Source organism: Pseudonaja textilis, chromosome 14 (assembly GCF_049901715.1).
Source record: "Pseudonaja textilis isolate UNSWEBS1 chromosome 14, rPseTex1.2, whole genome shotgun sequence".
Classification (NCBI taxonomy): domain Eukaryota; kingdom Metazoa; phylum Chordata; class Lepidosauria; order Squamata; family Elapidae; genus Pseudonaja; species Pseudonaja textilis.
The window spans coordinates 15,442,849-15,461,067 of NC_142003.1; positions in this window are offsets into that span (position 1 = coordinate 15,442,849).

The window sequence follows — 18,219 nt, forward strand, 5'->3', positions numbered from 1 at the left end:
CTAGGAAAACAGATCATACTCTTGTGGTGCATTGTTTTGGTTAGTTTGTACGTACAGATCGCGGACTCTGTAGTCATGATAAGAAAATCATGTCGATGGCCCCTTAGCTTCTGCACCAAAAGTCAGTTATGCTTAGATGCTGAAGGGGCCACAATTAAACCACCTTATGCTAGTTAAAGCTAGAGTCAGGTGAAGAAATTCTATTCTCATTCAGTGTCAATGAAGCAGGATGCGCTGTTATAATTTCTTTCCAAGGAGAAGAGAATTTTTGTACAACTCTCATGGGTAGAGCGTGATGTTCTTCACTTACCTAATGAGGAACTGCAGAGGGAGATGACTATTCATTTATTTATGAGACTTCTGTTGCCACCCATCTTGTACACAGTAACTCCAATGGATCACAGCATAACAAAGAGCAACAAAACAAATGCGAGTGAGTCACTTTTTTGGATGCTTGCCTAGATCAAAGAGGTCTGTAGCAAGCTAAGAAGGGAGGGTCAGTACAGGCACATTTCTTAGGGACACATTTATTAGACCATGTGAATTCTTAGAATAGGGGCACATTTGAGAGAAAGAAATCTTCATTTACGAATGCATGAGAGAGGATGACAAGTGATTATGGAGATTTTCAGTCATTTAGGTTGTCTCAAAGTTGATTTTTCAAAAGGTAACTGGACTGTTTATTTCTTTGAGCAGAAAAAGAAAAAGATGTTTCACTTCTCATCCAAGAAGCTTCTTCGGTTCTGGCTTCATTACCCCCACCATCCTGCTCCCTGCTCGAATGGATGAAGCTTCTGAGATGAGAAGCGATTTTTCCTCCTAACATCCTGACCCCATTGCTTGAGGGAAAAAGCAGGCCAGCAAGCTACAGGTAGACCAGATCAAGAAATCAACTGTACAGGAAGGCTAAAATTATTTTTATCAAGATGGGCTAGAACAAGTAAAAACTTGTAAGCCTGATAGTGGTATATCATCATCTCCTCCTCCTCCTCCTCCTCCTCCTCCTCCTCCTCCTCCTCCTCCTCCTCCTCCTCCCTTGTCTTTTGAAAGGATAGGATGATAAGATACTGAGGTAAGACAACTCACCAACTGGTGGTCTGTGGACCACTGGTGGTCTGCAAGAAAATTTTGGTGGTCCATAGAAAAATTATTTGCATTTTTTATTTTGCACTTAAACCAGGGGTCCTCAAACTATGCCCCCTGGGCTGGATATGTACAATGAACATTTGTGTTGCTGCAGAGAGTCTCCCCCCTTGGGGTCTTTTTGTGAGGGTTGGAGGGAGGTAGAAATTCTGATTTGGGGTCTGCTTCAGCCTCCTGGTGAGGGGCTTTGGGTGAGGGCTGGAGGGAAGTGCCACTGGTGGCGAAGAGCTGGAGGGCCTGGTTCCCGTAGGACTGCATCATGGCCTGGAACTGGCTGACCATCTCAGTCTGCTGAGCTCCAGGTGCCGGTACCTGGCCATGCACTCTCACAGGTCTTCCCTTTGCTTGGAAAGCCTATGCTCGTAGTCCTCAGTGAGCTGCTTCTGCTGAGCCTCCTTCTCGGTCTGATCCAATTTGAACTGAGACAGCTGTTTGGCCAAACTCTTTCTTCTGGTGGCTGCTTAGCTCCAACAACTACTTCCTGTTGAGGCCCTAAGGAGCCTGGGTGGGCAGGCGAGGAGTGACTGGAAGGGGAGGGGCAAGTAGAGGCTGGAGAGGCACCCCTCACCCACCCAGTCATATGACTGCCTAGCCACACCCACTCAGTCATTAGATCATCATATAAGTGTTCCACGGGATTTAAAATGATGAATTTAGTGGTGCCTGAGGTCCGAAAGGTTGGTGACCTCTGGAATAGATGGTATCACTTTTAGCTGAAGAGAAAAGGGCTCTATTTTCAGTTCTTTCCCTCTCTTCCCTCTCATGAGTCCAAACAAATAGAAGGCTCTCCCAGGAAGACGGCTTCTAGTTCTTGGTTCTTGTACAACATGGTGCTTTTTTGCATACGGATTAACAGAATCGGAAGGGATCATTTAGGTCATCTAGTCCAACCTCCCACCCAAGCAGGAGACCCTACCCATGATGGCAGTCCAATCTCTTCTTTGAAAGCTTCCAGTGATGAAGCTCCCACAACTTCCAAAGGAAACTTCTGTTCCATGGGTTGATTGTTCTCATGGTCAGAAAATTTCTCCCTTCCTTATTCAGTTTTCCATCCATTATTCCTTGTCTGGCCTTTAGGTGCTTTGGAAAATAGCTTGACCCCCTCCTCTCTGTGGGTGCCACCCCTCAAGTATTGGAAGACTGCTATCATGTCACCCCTGGTCCTTCTCTTCACTAGACTAGCCATGCCCAGTTCTTGTAACGTTTCATCATATGTTTTACAAGGCAGGTTATTTGGTTATTTTTTTTAAATGAAAGCCATTTTCTCCCCTTTGCAAGCTGAAGGGGTGGGGTTTTCTTTAGTGCTGCAGGAGCCCACCACTTCATTCTGTCCCAGGTGTCAGCCAAGGTGAAGAGGGAGCAGCATCAGCTCTTCCACACTGCCAGATGAGTAACAGATGTAGTTTTGTGCTGGCTTCCAATCTTGAGATATATTGGAAAGCTAATGTCCAAGTGGCTTGTTTACTTTCATCTGAGCTAACAGACTCAGTCTGGAGAACAACCACATTTTTCATCCTGATAAATTGATAACAATAGTTGTGAAGACACTTTCTTCTTTCTTTTCTTTGCGTGAGCATTAAATGCCAAAGTACAACCAAGTTGCCACGCAACTTGTAAAAGTTAGAATAACCCTGTCCTGATAGAAAAGAAAATATTCAGAGGAAAATACCCTTCAGTTCCTTTTGATCTATGATTTAATGATGCTGGGGAGATGAAATATTCATTCAAACAGACTGTTGGTTCGTGTTGATTTGTCATGTTTTTAATTCATGTTTTAACGCATTAATAAAACTGACACTATTAATTTTTTAAAAATGCCACATACATTTGAGACGTTAAAAGTGGGAATACAGTGTAGCTTATGCTTGGTATTAAAAATCAGAATTTCAATTAGTCGAAGATCTCAGATTACATTCGGGCAGAATCAGGGTGCCCTGAGGAAGCCGCCACCTGATAAGCCTTCACAAACTGCTGTCAATCACTGTGGACAAGATTGGCAATGGAAATCTAACCCCCAAAAATAAAATATCAAATTCGAGCTTCAAGTTATAACTTTCCAAATGGTAAAGGCTGAAACCATCTTGAAAATGAACTTTGGGATCATGGAACATACTTTTTTTTGTACGTGTGAAGAATATTAAATTGCCGAGATTTTCCTGAGGACAGAATTATCTGAAGAATAGGACTGTTTTCTCAGAATGATGAAATGAGTATTGCAGGCATTATGAAGAGCCAGCTTATGTTAAGAACCAAAGAACTAAATTAGCATGAGGAAGACTAAGTTTTAGTCCTGTGATGACCTGGGGTGTGGCACAAAGGCACAACACAGTCAGTTAATCAATAAGAGTCTCCTTCTTAGCTCCAGCTTTGACCCCAATTGTCCTGGTTACCTTCTGAGCTGGCGAAAAAAATCTCCCAGGAACAGCCTTTGACTGCAGAGAATCAAGTCTGAAACGTGGTCAACACAAACTGCAACTTTAAGTCCAATCAAGCCAAACTGAGGTAATTAGTTCGGCAGGGGCAGGAGTAAGAATTCCAGACGTGAAGGAATGGCTGTAATTCAGCAGTTGGGAAGATTCCAGAAACACAGATTAGCAAAGTCAACACAAAAGAAACTCATGTTTGCTCCCAGGAGCTGCCGCATGCAGCCTGCATGTCTCTTAAACTTTCCTCCCAGGTGTGGCTAATGAAGGGAATCAGGGCCCTTTCCTCCCCTGTAGGCCACGCAACCCACGTTGCTTTCTTCTCCATTCCTCCCTGCATGCCACAGAATGAAGAGGGGGTGGGCCTGGGTCTTCCTCTGAATTCCCTCTCCCTTATTCTACCTCTCCCCTGCTCTGCCCAGCTGGACTTTGCCCTTCCCCACTTTCCTCCACAGCCAATGGAGCCACACTCCTGCTCCCTGTCAGCTGTTCATCTTCCTCCTCTTATTCAGACTCTGACAGGGGCATGTCAAGTCTGTGGAGATTTTAATTCATCCAGGTCATGGTTGTCAGGGTTCCAAGTAACATACCCATAACAAACCAAAGCCCGAGGCAGGTAAATTCCTCAAATAATAATTTTATTAGATACTAGCTCGATACCCATGCTTTGCTACGAAACTATGCGGTCAGGCTTAGTTTTTGAGGAGGAAAATAAAGGGGGAAAATTCTTCCTCTGCCTACCAGCATCCACCGGTATTCATCTGGGTAGCGTCCTCTCAGTGTGTTAGACAGTTGAGGGCTGTTTGGAAACAGTATTCGCTGTGTGAGCAAGAAGGAGACAGCAAGGAGCCTGGCTGTGGCTTAGCTCAACTGTTCTGGACTAAAGCTGGTTGCTGCTGTGAAACTAAAACTGAAACTGAAACTTCTCTCCTTTGCTTGTGTTTTGGATTTGGAACAGATTTCTTTTCAGGTGGGGAGGGGGAGTAGTACTCCCTAGCATCAGAGCGTGTTAATAATAATATACGAAATACTAATGCTCTGATGGTCATTTCGAAAAATCCTTTCTTAGTGAGCTCCTAGAAGCCAAGAGGAACATACATGCCAAATTTAAAATTTGTGGGCTTTATGGTTCTGGATAGTTTGTGATGACGTGTGAGTGGTATTTCCCAATATTCCCATGGTTTTCACTTAATTAAAAGCAGAAGTTTATCATTTTCCAAAAACACCCAGTCACATGGTCCAATCAAGACACAGTCCAGTTGCTAGGTGATTTCAGTCCCCTCCTTCTAAACACCTGCAGAAATGTCCTTGGTTCCCAAGAGAAAGTATTTAGTTTTGACTATAATACCCCAACTATTTCTATTCCCCCCTCCCACAGCTCCAGTGTGTCAGTACTGAAGTCTCAAAGTGGCCATACTCAGTGTTTATGGGTATTTTTCCAAGTGGCAATTGGATTTTCTTTATTTTTTTTCTTGAAGATACTTTGCTTCTCATCCTAGAAGGTTCTTCAGTTCTGACTGAATGGTGGGAAATGCTACTTGACTGTGGAAATAATGAATCTTTTTCTTTTTTTTTTCTTTCTTTTCGCGCTTCTTTCTTTCTTTCTTGCTTTTTTCTGGTTTTGTTATTTGTGTATATGTTGTAGATTTGTTTTTTGTTTTTAATTGTAAAATTAATAAAATTTGTTTTAAAGAAATAATGAATCCAGAGAAACATTTATTGAATGCAATGGAATTATTAGGAGAGCTCCTGTCTAAGTAGGATGGGCCCGAACTCATAAAATAAAAGTTTGTAGGCAGTTTTATGCTGTATCTATTATATATATCTATTATATATTTGTGTAAAGGAATAATTATTGAGATTATATATAACTTGTCCTTATCTTATTACAATGATGGTTGGATGCTAGCAGATGCCAGAAGTTGCCATAGTGGGTTTTATTTTTTTACTTTATTTTTTTAAAGAATTAAACACTTCAAGACAAATAGTTCAGTCAATTTCACTTTCAGATTAAATCTTCTTAGTGTAATAGCTTTTCTGTCTCACTGATGAAGAATTTTGTGAATGTTAATTAATTCTCCCTTCCCATGAAAAGAATAGAATTCTCCTCATTTGGGTGAAGATGTAAAAGCTGATCTAGGATTCTTTTGATGAACTAATCACACTTGCTTGAGGTTGGAAAAATATATTGTTTCAGTGCAAACGGAGCAAAAGATGAACAATATTACAGATGAGACTAGGTGCCTTTCAGTTGATAGAAAAATGTTTGCCTGATTGTGTTTAAATAAAAATATATAGATATAGCTGAGATAAAGATAGTAGCCGATATCATCGATAGATTTTATATATACTGTATATATGTATACACACACATATACATGCATGCACACACACACACACACACACACACACACACACATATATATCACATACATATACACATATACATACACACACCACACATCTATATATCTATATCATCTATATTTCTCCCTCCCTCCCTCCCTCTCTCTCTCTCTCTTGCCAAGATACTCTCAATCTTACACCTGAAAGACCTGAATACGCCAAGACCTGCATACCTGTACCTGTGAAAATCTATGAAAATATCTATCTATCTATCTATCTATCTATCTATCTATCTATCTATCTATCTATCTATCTATCTAATCTATATATCTATATATAGTCTATATCTATATCACACACACACACATATACATACTTCCTTTTTTAACAATCCTTAATTCCTTAATCTGGAGAAGAGTTGGAGTGATTGGATGGAGCTGAGTGCTTACTGGCCAGATGCCCTTCCCGATGCCTACATGGAGTTTGCATCAGACAATTACTCATTGCACCCTGAGAGAGAAACAACTGCTGCTATCATCATCATCATCATCATCATCATCATCATCATCATCATCATCATCTTCTTCTTCTTCATCATCTTCATCATCCACAGTACCACAGGCTATTTCTTTGGACCAAGATACAGCAATGTTTAGATAGTGCAGGCAATTTGGCAGTTCAAATCTCACCAGACTCAAGGTTGACTCAGCCTTCCATCCTTCCAAGGTTGGTAAAATGAGGACCCAGATGGTTGGGGTCAACAGGCTGACTCTGTAAATTGCTTAGGGAGGGCTGTGAAGCTCTGTGAAGTGTTATATAAGTCTAAGTGCTATTGCTATTATCTCTCTCTCTGTCTTTCAAACATGGTGATCAGTGAAGTAGGAAACACCTACTGCTTGGGTGTCTCACAATTTATTATTTTTCCTGCTTTTTTCTCAGGTGAGGTTGTGATTGTTATTGTTACTTTTTTTTTTTTTTTACTAAGAAGGGCCATTGGCATATAGGGAAACTCCAACAGTTCCAAACACCACCCAAAGTCCATATAGATGAGTGTCACCCAATTCTTTCTCACTTCTTGGCCCCCTCCATCTCTAAGCTACATTGCCCAAGGACCACAAATTATAATGTTTCAATTTCCATCACAACGGAGTTGATTGTGACATCAAGGGGAGAATAAAAACACACCTGCCATTTATAAAACCATCTAATTTTAGTAAGTCATAAGGTTCATTCTCAGAACAAGATGGACATCAGATCCTTTCAAACAGATGGCTGTCCAGCAAAGGGGAGCCTACTCCTATCTGTATAATAAGTTCCACACTTAACACTACCCCTTTTCTAACTTATGTATTCTATGCTCAAGACCAAGGGTCTTCAAACTTGGCAAGTTTAAGACTTGTGGACTTCAACTCCCAGAATTCCTGAGCTAATGTGACTGGAGGAGGAATTCTGGGAGTTGAAGTCCACAAGTCTTAAAGCTGTCAAGTTTGAAGACCCTTGGTCTACTTTAGAGGAGGGGTCTTCAAACTTCAAACTTTAAGACTTGTGGACTTCAGCTCCCAGAATTCCTGAGCTAACATGACTGGAGGAGGAATTCTGAGAGTTGAAGTCCACAAGTCTTAAAGCTGTCAAGTTTGAAACCCCTGCTTTAGATTTTGAGACAATAGATTAACTTTTAGGGAGTGGAGTTGAGTAATGGATCGGGAGACACTAGATTGGGGAAGTCATCATTAACTCTAAGAATTGAATGGCTTGAGTTGGATTTTCCGAGGAGACCACAAGGAGGCTTATATTTGAGAACCAATGGATGGAAACTAATCAAGGAGAGAAACAACCTAGACTAAGGAAAAACTTCCCGAGAGTGAAACCAATTAACCAATGGAACAACTTGTCTTCAGAAGCTGTGGTTGCTCCATCACTGTAGGTTTTCAAGGAGAGACTGGACAACCATCGGTTCAAAGTGGTATAGACCATAGTTTGAAATTGCAGGGGAAGAGCCATTTCCAAAGACGTGCACCCTCATTCCATATTCCGAAATCCATTGGTTGTGCTGTTCATCACTGAACCACAGGAAACGGAAGTAGTTGCGGTAATCTTCCCATACGAGGAAGGAATAGAACACCTGCTGTATGTCGGCCATAACGGCTGTGGCTTCTTTTCTGAAGTGGATGAGCACCCCAAGGAGACTGTTCATGAGATCAGGCCAATGTCCGAATATTTGCATAGCTGAATTCATAGTGTAAAAGCATAGTGATCTTTTCATCCTCATAATGAAGGAGCAAAGGGGTGAGGCACCAGCATGCTGCTGGGGTCCAGGCAAGAGTGAAGGAACCTCCCCCAACCCACCAAGAGTCAATTCAGTGACCATTCAGGATTACAGATGTGACCACATGACATGGATTACATTTCCCAGGATGCCTTAACTACATTTACCATAATGCATTCCCTTAAGGGGACAGCTCTTAATTGTTAACTATCTCAATCCCCGTTACCTATAAACTGTCCGGACAGCACAGCCCATCTCTGTTACAAAGCCGAAGAGCCAACGCTGTCCAAAGACATCTCCGTGGTCATGTGGCCGGCATGACTAAACGCCAAAGGCACACAGAACTCTTTTACCTTCCCACCAAAGTGGCCCCTATTTTCCTACTTGCATTTTTACGTGCTTTCAAACTGCTAGGTTGACAGAAGCTGGGGCAGGTAATAGGAGCTCACTCTGTTACACGGCTCTAGGGATTCGAACCATTGAACTGCCAACCTTTCTGATCAACAAGCTCAGCATCTTAGCCACTAAGCCACCACATCCCCGTATCTTAAGTATGCAGGGCTGTAATAAATCTATATTTTTCTCTGGCCCAATACGCTCATGTTAATCCTCCTTAACTTTATACCGTAACCTGCACAAGATAGAGGCCTGTTTTGAATAATGTAGATTGTGAGGGTGCAATCCTTCTTGCTCCTCGCAGCTCCTGCGCTCCGAACATCAGGGAGAAAGACGGAATGTCACTCCTTTTGTAATGTGCCAAGGAACAGTTTGAAAAATGTGGGCGTCATCTCTCTTATCACAGTTTAAATGAGTATGGTGGAGAGTTGAGTATTCAACCATCTTAATAATCCTCCTTTATTTTGCATGCATGGGAAATTCCAGAGAAAACTGCACAACAAATGTTTTCCTCGCTTTGTCATTCCTATGGGTAACATATACGTTGGATTGATCTCATGGAGTTTTTACACATACTGTATTTTGGTGGTATTGTGTAGCAATAGAATAGAATATAGAATAGAACAGTAGAATAGAATACAATATGGGAATGGAATGGAATATAAATATAAATAGAATACAATACAATAGAACAGAGCATTGGAATGAAGAAGAATATTGGAATAAAGAGTGGAGAATGGAATGGAATGGAATAGAATGGAATAGAATGAATGAGCTGCAAGGAACCTTGGAGGTCTTCTAGTCCAGCCTCCTGCTCAAGTAGGAGAACCTATACCATTCCAGACAAGTAACGGTCTAGTCTCTTCTTAAAAACCTCCAGTGATGGAGCACCAACAACTTATGAAGGCAAAGCTGTTCCACTGGTTAATTGTTCTCACCATTAGGAAGTTTCTCCTCAATTCCAGGTTGCTTCTCTCCTTGATTAGTTTCCAACCATTATTTCTTGTCTGGCCCTCTGGTGCTTTGGAGAATAAGTTGACCCCCTCTTCTTTGTAGCCCCTAAGCCTGAAGATGATTTAAAGAAATGTTTGAAAACTTGAGGGGTCCTTGGTGTTTCTCTGAGCTTGGTTGTTTTCTTGCAGACCTTTCATTATCCAAATCAGGTGACTTCTATCTACTGAGTCACTAGCACTGATGAGGTTAACTAGTTCAGGTAATGACACATCTGCAAGAAAACAACCAACCCTGGAGAGCACCTCTTATTTCAACCCTGAGCTATAAATATTCTCCTTTATTGGTACTTGAGAACTTAAATGATCATGACGTTACTCCTATTCCTTCAAACAGATTGTCTTTTCCAACTTCCTGTGTTCTCCTTAACAAGGAAGTAGCTGCTTTAACAGGCCCATTCCATTTAATGAGTTGACTCATTGGAGATGCCTCTTTTACCAAACGTTTCATAGTTGATCCAGAGGCATGTTTATGTATGAAGGATAATTTCATGTGCCTATACCATGGACACCATACCACTTAGTAAGATTTTAAAAAATAGAAGAAGGAAAAAAGAGGACATCTGTATAAAGCTTGACCAACTATAAAAATACATTAGGGAAAACTTGCTGAAAAGTAGGGGTGTGCTGTGCAGTGCTTCATGTACATTCTCAAGAAAGACCTTTGGAAAACCCAGGAGCTTGAATGAAGCACTTTTCTTCAATCCCTTTAAAGCAACTGCTTCTTGTCTTTGATCAGGTGTTTATATATGTAAGCAAAATGAATTCTCAGCATCATTCATATTGATCCAATTCACGCAAACAATATTATTAATTTCTATCACATTTATCAAATATAAATAATTCTCATTATATTATTTGAAAAAATATGTAAAAGAAAATGCCTAACATCTGTCATCTTCTAGTCTATCATTTTTATTCATCCTATAAAAAATTATATTCTAATATTTCCCCTATCTAATTTTATTTCTGCCTCCCTTAGCTTGCGATCAGGCTACTTAAATATTTAAATGGCAATTCTTTTTATCCATCATCTCTTCTTCTCCTTAGTGCTTCATTTCTTATCCATTTTTAATTCGCCTCCCATACTCCTCATCTTTATCTCTATCTTCATCTGTCAGACAAATGGTTATCTAACGTCTTCTTGAAACTCTCAGGGCTCACAGCCTCTGGAGGCAAACCGATTCACTGATTAATTTTTCTCACAGTCAATAAATTTCTCTATCATTCCAGACTGCATCTCTCTTTAACAAGTTTCCACCCGTTACTTTTTATCCTGCCCTCTTGTTTTTTTAGGGGGATCTATATCTGTATCCCAGTACCTTGAGATATTGGTCATTCTCCCATGTCTCCCAAAACAACTGGGATTCAATGTGCTAAAGAGTCGAACAAAGCATCTTGAAAGAGGACCAAAGAAAATTTGCACATCTGTAGATATTTACTACCAACATCTCCATCTATTTGGATGCAAAGGAGTTATTAAATAATAAATTACCCAACAAACAAACAAAAATAAAACCCCACACTTTTTAAATTTACAGAAACAAGAAAGGGAGTTACCATCACTAGAATATGGATGTGATGACCCAAAGGAGTCATCAAAGGCAACACAGTCAAATAAGCAAGAAGAGTCCTTTTATTATCTCCAACTTTGTCCGCACTGTCCAGGTTACCTTCGGCTGGAGAAAAACTCTCCCAGGAATAGACTTTAACTGTAGAAAATTCAGTCCAAAACAAAGTACACACAAATGGTAACTAAAAATCCAAACCAACCAAGCTGAAGTTAATTAACTTGACAGGGCAGAAGAAGGAATTTCAGACTTGAAAGCACGGCAAAACTCACACAGTTGGGAAGACACCAGGAACACAGATAAGCCACTATGATACAAGATAAATTCATGTTCGCTTCCAACAGCTTGCTGTGCGCAAGATAAATTATACACTGTGTTCCCCACTGCAGCTAATGAAGGGAATCAGGGCCCTTTCCTCCCCCATAAGCCACACAACCCATGTTGCTCTCTTCTCTGTTCCTCCCTGTGTGTGCTAGGATGAAGAGGCCCTGGATCTTCCTCTGAATTCCTTCTCCCTTGCTCTACTTCTCCCCTGCTCTGCCCAGCTGGACTTTGCCCTTCCCCAGTTTCTTCCACAGCCAAAGGAGCCACACTCCCACTCCCTGTCAGCTGTTCGGCTTCCTCCTCTGAGTCAGATTCCAACAGGGGAATGACAGCAGATTTATCAACTCTGTCTATCCTTTTAGAAACGTAACTTCTCTTGACCAGCTACACAAAATTAGTTGAGTGGGCAACTTCAAAAAAGAATAAAATAGAGACAAAGGAGGGAATGCAGTCTTTGAGCAACAAGGACATGAGATTGTCCTTGATGTAGTGGGACAATGAGAAGATCTTCTGGCTCAGAAGGGTCCTTGACGCCCCCTCAGCGTTTGAGAAATGGAACAATTTTGGAGGTAGCAATCTATTTGCTTCCAGGGGTGTAGCTGATGGCTTTCCTTCACTACCTGCTCTCTTCATTATCTCTCACCACACTAACCCAGCACGTGTCAAATGCCCAAACTTAATGTTCTTTAACCAACACTACCATGACCTGAATTTTACTCGAGTGTTCAAGCAATCTAATGTGCTTCTTTGCTTTCAACTAATTGTGGAATACAGGTCAGAAGAGCCGCATTTGCCTCTGCAACGAGCTAATAACTCTACACATTTTATGTTGCCGGCCAAGGTGATTTTAATTCTGCAGGAAAAGTTTGGGGTGAAGGGTTGGAGCCAAATACATTTCTTCTCCATGGTTGGACGTGTGTGGAGGAGCGTGGAGGATTTATTTTTATTTTATTTTTAAAGGAAAATACTTGAACGTATCAAGGAGCAGCTTGGTCTGCATATTGCCTTTTATTCAGTTTGGAGAGTCAGAAGGAAATCGGTCTCCCTGCTCCCCAATTACATCAGTTTCATTTTAAGGTTATACATCTCTTCACTATTTGTGGTCAGAGCAAACCCAAATTATATTTTTTAGGTACTGTAATGTAAACAAGGAAAGGAATTTAGGAATTGGATCTCCATAATATTAATGTTAGGATTGGATAACATCATATAAGGACGTCCTCACTGAGCAATATTTTCATCAGCACAGGTTGCCTAAATTCATAAGCTATGTGTCTTCATTCTTCAACCATCATTCTTATACACAGAAGGGAACCCATCTCTCTCTCTCTCTCTAACCAGGTCTTTCTTTGATTGATTGATTGATTGATTGATTGATTGATTGATTGATTGATCATTGTGGCACAAAAATTCCTCACACTTTGTTCTGCCTTTAGAAGAGGTCTGACATTTCTCTCCGGGTTCTTTTTCTAAAATTTAAATTTCGTTTTGCTTTTCTTAATTACTCATGGTGAGAGAAGGCACTGCCATTGGGTCTGGTATGGTCTTTCATATTTTTCATTCACCCTGAAGCCCCCTTGATGCCAATATGAGAAAACACAGAACTGGAAAAGTCCACTTGAACCTATCAATTCCAACCTTTGGCTCAATAAAGGCACTCAAAGAAAGAATGCAGAAAAACAGAATTGGAAAGGACTTGGGGGTCTTTTAGGGCCTAGGCCATCCCCTTGCTTGAATGCTGTACCATTCTGGAGAAAGGGGTGTCCCCCAAGGCAGTGTTCTAGGACCAACTCTCTTCATACTCTACATAAATGACCTCTATGATCATATTAAGAGCAACTGCGTTCTCTTCATTGATAAATGTAAAGCTATTCAACACGATAGACAATTCTGCTACCCTTCAAAAAGACCTCGACTATGTATTAGAATGTTCAGACAAATGGCAACTTCAAATCTCAACAAATAAATGCTCTGTCTTACATATTGGCAAAAAAAATCAGAAAATAAAATACAGGCTGAATAGTCAAGACCTTATTGATGATCCAAACTCTGTCAAGGATCTTGGAGTACTCACCTCTAATGATCTAAGTGCTAGAGCCCACAGTAACTACACAGCCAAAAAGGCATTAAGAATTGTTAACCTAATCTTACATAGCTTTTTCTCTGGTAATATCACGCTACTAACTAGAGCATACAAAACATTTGCTAGACCTACACTTGAATACAGCTCATCAATCTGGAACCCACATTACGTATCTGATATTAACACAGTTGAGAAAGTCTAGAAATATTTCACAAGAAGAGTTCTCAACTCCTTTACTCATTGCAAAATACCTTATACCACCAGACTTGAAATTCTAGACCTAGACAACTTAGAACTACGTCGCCTTCAGTCCAATTTAAGTATAGTATATAAAATCACACATCACAACATCCTACCTGTCAATGAATACTTCAGCTTCAACCGTAACAATACAAGAGCAAACAATAGATACAAAGTCAAGGTTAATCGCACCAAACTTGACTGCAGGAAATACGACTTCAGCAACAGAGTGGTCAATGTCTGGAATACTCTACCTGACTCTGTGGTTTCTTCCTCAAACCCCAAAAACTTTAACCTTAGACTGTCTACTATTGACCTCACCCCTTTCCTAAGAGGTCTGTAGGGGGTGTGCATAAGCTCACCAATGTGCCTACCATCCCTGTCCTATTGTTTGTTTTATTTTTCTTATATGTATCCATGTACTCATAACTATGTTTTTTACTTATACCTATTATCTTGTAAGCAATTGACAAACCAAATAAAATAAATAAAAATAAATAAATCAATAAATGGTTGTCCAGTCTTTTCTCGAAAACCTTCAGTGAAAACCTTCAGAGACTGCATAACTTCAGGAGGCAGGCTGTTTCACTGATTAATGTTTAGTTAATTAGTTAATGTTTGGATCTTTCTCTGTGAAATTTCACTCCCTCTACCTTTGCTGAAAGGCTGTGTCAGGATTCCGGCAGTTACCCCGCCCCCAATTTAAATCACGAGTCTCGAGCCAAACTTCCAAAACTTAAAAAAGATTTATTGGGAGTTAACATGTCCGGCACTGCCTGGGTGGAGCCGACTCTGAGACACATCATTGATTGTCACCTGGTTTTCCCCCACCCCCTGGGTGTATCATAATTCACATTTTCAAGGAGTCACATCCATATCCAAGAGTCATCAGTCATATTCTCCAGTTAGAATTTTGCATGGCAGAAACTTCATTCACCTAGATACTATCTTTGAAGACATTTATGGAATGCACTTTCGGTTTGTAAGCAGCTGCAGTGCTCCCCTCTCCCTTTCTGTTGGCCATATAAATAATGAGTTGACAGCCAGTTTACCAAAGTGGTTCTTTGCCCTGCCCTGCCCTGCCCTGCTTCAAAGTGGTGGCAGAGATGAGTTTATATAGAAGGATAAAGTGAACTTTGGAATGAACATGTATATTGTTGTATTTTAAGAGTCAGTGATAACTTGCTAATATTGAATATATTTGTTGGAGAAGTTTCTTTTCCTTTCTATTTCCCTTTTTAGGGAAGGATTCATCACTTTTTCCTTTTAAACATATTTTTGTATTAGGTCCTTTGGTTAGTTTTATCTGTTTGATATAATACTTAATAAAATTGTTTTTTTTTTCAAAAGGAAACAGAGCCCAATATAATAGGAGGAAGTGAATATAAGTAGCCTTGAAAAAGTATTAGATGCTTTGTTGGTTTAATAGATCCTTCATCGTAGCTCAGTGAATATTTCAGTTTTATAGGCTATAACTAAACTTTGGATGTTAGATTTGTGAGACACATGGCGAAAAAAAGCATGCTAGTGAGCCTTTAAAGCTGGTTGTGTCAGTTGCCATCGGGCAGCTGTAGACTGGAAATGATTGGTGCAATGACAGAAGAGGGACCACAACTGTTCTGCACTAAATTTGTGACCTTTTACTTTTATAATTGTGATCAATTTTTACATTTATAATGGTTTAAATTCATTTATTTTTATATATATCACAAGCTGCCTACAGTCATTCCAAATAATGAGATAGATGGTTTATAAATTTAATTAAATTAAATGAACAACATAACAGAGCTTCAATGGCGCAATGGTTAGAGTGCAGTACTGCAAGTTACTTCTGCTGCACCCAGTTGCCTGCAATTTGACAGTTGGAATCTCATCAGGCTCAAGGTTGACTCAGCCTTCCATCCTTCCAAGGTGGGTAAAATGAGGACCCAGATTGTTGCGGGCAAGATGCTGACCCTATATAACTCTAAGTACTATTCCTTCCTTCCTTCCTTCCTTCCTTCCTTCCTTCCTTCCTTCCTTCCTCCCTCCCTCCCTCCCTCCCTCCCTCCCTCCCTTCCTTCCTTCCTTCCTTCCTTCCCAGTGGTTAGAGTGCAGTACTGCAGGCTACTTCTGCTGACTGCTGGATGCCTGAAATTTGGCAGTTGGAATCTCCCCAGGCTCAAGGTTGACTCAGCCTTCCATCCTTCTGAGGTGGGTAAAATGAGGACCCAGATTGTTGCGGGGCAAGAGGCTGACTCTGTAATAGGTAGATAAGTCTAAGTGCTACTGCTAGTCCTTCCTCCCTCCCTTCCATGTTGGTGCAGTGTCTAGAATTCAGTATTGCAGGCTAATTCTGCCAACTGCCAGCAGTTCAATCATCACCAGCTCAAGATTGACTCAGCCTTCTGTCCTTCTGAGGTGGGTAAAATGAGGACCCAAATTGTTGGGGGCAATATGCTGACTCTGTAAACCGCTTAGAGAGGGCTGTAAAGCACTGTAAAGCAGTATTTAAGTCTAAGTGCTATTGCTATTGCTATAATAACAAGTGGTCCATAAGTGGCTTCCAGTCTTTTCTTGAAAACCTCCAGTGATGAATTACCCACAACTTCTGAAGGCAAGCAGTTCCACTGTTTTATTGTTTTCACTGTCAGGAAATTTCCCCTTATTTCTAGATTGAATCTCTCCATCAGTTTCCATCCATTATTCCTTCTCTAGTCTTCAGGTGCTTTGGAAAATAGCTTGACCCCCTTCTTTCTGTGGCAGCCCCTCAAATATTGGAACACTATTATCACGTCACCCCTGGTCCTTCTCTTCACTAGACTAGCCATGCCCAGTTCTTGTTCTTTATATGTTTTAGCTTCCGGTCCACTTAGCATCTTTGTTACTCTTCTCTGCATTCTTTCTGGACTCTCAACCTCTTTTTAATAGTGTGGTGACCAAAACTGGATGCAATGAATGAATGACCAATGCAGTCTCTTTTGAAGCTTTCCCCTATCTCAGGATCATCCCTGACAAGGATGGGCATCTTAGCCTACTGATTGGTGATTAGTAAAATGCATTGTGGCTAAAAGGCTGTAGAGATTTTCAGGCATCCAGGTCATGGTTGTGCTTTTTCAGGAGGCCACTGGACTTCCTTGTGTTTTCTTTGAAGATGTTTCCCTTCTCATCCAAGAAGCTTCTTCAGCTCTGACAGGATAATGGAGAATGGAAGGGTTTATATTCCTTGCAGACAGCTGGTCATTTGCATCCTTTTAGAGGGTTGTTGAGGCCACCTGGAGGTTTATCTGTGTCCTTAGGGTAACCTGAGTAGTGCTCCTGGTTCCTGTAGTCAGCAATTTTTCCTCTGGAAATCCATTCTTACCCCCGCACCATTCAAAGGATGTTCAACCCAAATTGTATTGCTAAAAGTCTGTAGAGATTCCCCATCATCCAGGTCATGGTTGTCCCAAAAGTGCTTTTTCAGGAAGCAACCAGACTTTCTTGTTTTTCTTTTTGAATCGTGGTTAGTTGAATTGTGGTTAGTTGAATTGTGGTTAGATCCATCCCCCTCCCCTTTTTCCAGGTCCACAGGGTAAAGAAATGAAAGCTCGAAAAAGCAACCATCTGGTGGCCATTTCTGAACTTACCATTATCCCTAGAAAACTCAAGGCTGGCAAATGATCCTTTAAAAAAAAAAAAAAAAAAAAGGTTATTCTTCCCAGTAGTTAAATCATTGTTAGCGTCTTTCCCACTTCTTTGTTTCCCCTGGGTTGTTTAATTATTGCTGAATGACTGATACTGTTGAGGAATTTGCCAGGGTTGGGAAGTAATTAGTATTTCTATCTATTTTAATGAAAGAGGCTATTACTATTAATTAATATCCATACAAGGGAGCCAAAGACGTTTTTAAAAAGTCTACAATGGAGATATCTCCAGGGTCCACATTTACTTCAAGAGTTTCTTTGACAGGTAGCCATCTATTATTTTAACAAGCTGAGATACTTTGCATCTCCAGACACAGGAGGTCAATCCATCATGGCTGTCAAATTTTTGATAACTAAAGTGTCCGTATTAATAACTAAAAATTGAGAAAAAGATAAAGTATCGTAAGAGGTGAGATGGTGTCAGCCCGGGGTCATCACACTGGCAAATGCCAAACAGTAGCAACCTGGTTATTGCTCACAGAAAAGGAACCAAAAAAAAAGGGGGGGGCATATTAAAATAGTAAGCTGTTGGGGATGTACAGTACCATGTTGCTTGTAATATGGTGATATACATGTTGTTTATAATATTTTTATTATCATCATCAGGGCAGCATCCCCACAGTCATGAGAGGCCAGGTGAGGAGATGTGTGCCTCGATGTGAGTGATGTTGAGTTGGCCACGCCCAGCCAATAACGTGACCACCAAGCCTCGCCGACCAACTAAGCCATGCCCACAGAACCGGTTGTTAAAA